General features: G+C 41.7%; 1 non-coding gene across 1 annotated transcript; it reads left to right on the forward strand.

Moving 5' to 3' along the window:
- Nucleotides 1-564: 564 nt before the first annotated feature.
- Nucleotides 565-668, forward strand: LOC150065630 (small nucleolar RNA U13). The gene has a single exon (XR_016535061.1). It is a non-coding gene; the product is annotated as a small nucleolar RNA U13 (small nucleolar RNA).
- The last annotated feature ends 1,887 nt before the right edge of the window (nucleotides 669-2,555 follow it).

Below are 2,555 nucleotides of genomic sequence, written 5' to 3' on the forward strand. Positions count from 1 at the left end.
TGCCACGTCCTTGTCAGCACTTGGTATTGTCTGTTTTGTGCAGTTTACCCATTCTAGTAAGTACATAGTAGTGTCTAATTTTAGTTTTAATTTGCATTTTTCTAGTGATTGTAAATTTGAATACATGTAAGCTGAGCTCAAACCCCAGAACTGCCAAAAATAGGAAGTAAAAAGATCACTTACAGAAGAAAAGAAAATAAACAGAACACCTATGTGCCAGGCACCAGTGGCTCATGACTATAATCTTACCTACTCAAGAGGCTGAGATCTGAGGATTGCAGTTCAGAGTCAGGCCAGGCAGAAAAGTCTGTGAGACTCTTGGTCTCCAGTTCACCACCAGAAAACCAGGAGTGGAGCTGTTGCTCAAAGTGGTAAGAGTGCGAGCTTTGAGCTAAAAAAAGCTCAGGAACAGTGCCCAGGCCCTGAGTTCAAGCCCCACAATACCCCCCCACACACACACATATGCACATGATAAATAACTTGCATATAAAGAGTTCTTAAAACTCGCATACAAAGAGTTCTTAAAACTCAGAAATAAGAAAATAATTTTAATACTAGGCAAGGATCTTTTTCTAGTCCAAAGCATTATGATTGGATACTTATATACTGGCATGGCATGTGCCTCCCTCAAACCTTGTTACAACATGGGCACAGTGCCTATGCTTAAATGATCAAAAGTCAGAAGTTCTGAGCAGATGATGGTGCATCAAAGAAGATAACACATAAAGGAAATAAACATAATTAGAAATGGTCAACCTGTGTCATATAGAAAAACAGGGTTGCTGGGAGTTAGGCCTAGTGGTAAAGTGCTTGCCTGGCATGCATGAAGACCTGGATTTGATTCCTCGGTACCACATACATAGAAAAATGCTGCCAAGGATGTGAAGCATCAGGACTCGTTGCTAGATAGACAAAACAATGCTCCTTTGGAAGGCAAGCTTTATAGTTCCTTACAAAGCAAAACATAATTTAATCATACAATCCACAGATTGTGCTCTTAGATCTTTGTCTCATTTATTTGAAAGGCTAGGTCCACACAAGGTTTGTATATGCAAGATTTTAAAATGAATTTAGAGTGGCTTTAATTCTAATTTCAAAAAGTTGGAAGCAACCAGATATCCTTAAATAAGTGGATAGATAAATAAACGGTGGGCCATTCACACAATGGAACAGTGCAGCCACTAGGGAAATCAGTATGGAGGCTTATAAAAAGCAAAAAATAGACCTCTCTTTTTTGCTCGCTCGCTTGCTCGCTCTTTTATTTTTATTTTTTGTGGGTTGTGGGGCTTGAACTCAGCCTGGGTGCTGTCCCTGAGCTCTTCAGCTCAAGGCTACTGCCCTACCCCTGGGCCTGGACATTGTCCCTGAGCTCTTCAGCTCAAGGCTGCTGCCCTACCCATGAGCCAACCCTCACTTCCGTTTTGTAGAGATTAATTGGAGATAAGAGTCTCAGGTCCTTTTGTGCCTGGGCTGGCTTTGAACCTTGATCCTCAGATCTCAGCCTCCTGAGTAGCTAGTATTATAAATGTGAGCCACTGCATTGGGTTCCACCCTACCACTCTTGGGCATATATCCAAAGGGATAAATAACCATACAAGAGAGATACCTGAACACCCTATTTATCACAGTACTGTTTACAATAGCCAAGCTATGGGATTGGCGCAGTTTATGAAGAGTTAACGAATATGTGGTGTATATGCACAATGGAGTATTAGTCAACCATAAGGGATGAAAGTGTGTGATATGAAGCTGACTCAGTGAAATCCACTAAAAATTTTTGGAAGGGGGGAAAAGGAACATAATGGAAGGGACAAACTCTTTTCAAAGTACATTGTAACAAGCCCTTTTGGACAGTTTTTTGTTTTGTGTGCCAGTCCTGGGCTTGAGTTCAGGGCCTGAGCACTGTCCTTGGACTTTCTCAAGGCCAGAGCACTACCACTTGAGCCTCAGCACCACTTCCGTCTTTTTTTCTATGTTTATGGTACCGAGGAATCGATCCCGGGTCTTCGTGCATGCTAGGCAAGCACTCTACCATTAGGCCAAACTCCCGGCCCCAGTGAACATTTTTTTACAAAGGTAAAATGAGCTATCATGTTACAAAAAGGCCATAGAGAAACTTAAAGTTTTTTTGTTGTTGTTTTGTTTTGTTTTAGTCATGGAGCTTGAACTCTGGGCCTGGGTGCTGTCTCTGAGCTCTTCAACTTGAGTGCTAGCACTTGAGCCACGGCACCACTTCTGGTTTTCTGATGGTTAACTGGAGATAAGAGTCTCATGAATTTTTGTGCCTGGGCTGGCTTTGAACCACAATCTTTGGATCTCAGCCTCCTGAGTAGCTAGGATTACAGGTGTGAACCACTGGTGCCTGGCCTAAGTTGATATGTACATATATATATGTGTGTGTGTGTGTATGTATATATATATATATATATATATATATATATATATATATATATATATATATCCAGTCCTGGGCTTGAGCTCAGGGCTTCAGCACAGGGCCTGAGCACTATCCTTGGACTTTCTCAAGGCTAGAGTTCTACCACTTGAGCCTCAGC

This window comes from Megascapheus bottae, chromosome 3 (assembly GCF_031878675.1).
Source record: "Megascapheus bottae isolate mThoBot1 chromosome 3, mThoBot2.hap1, whole genome shotgun sequence".
Classification (NCBI taxonomy): Eukaryota; Metazoa; Chordata; class Mammalia; order Rodentia; family Geomyidae; genus Megascapheus; species Megascapheus bottae.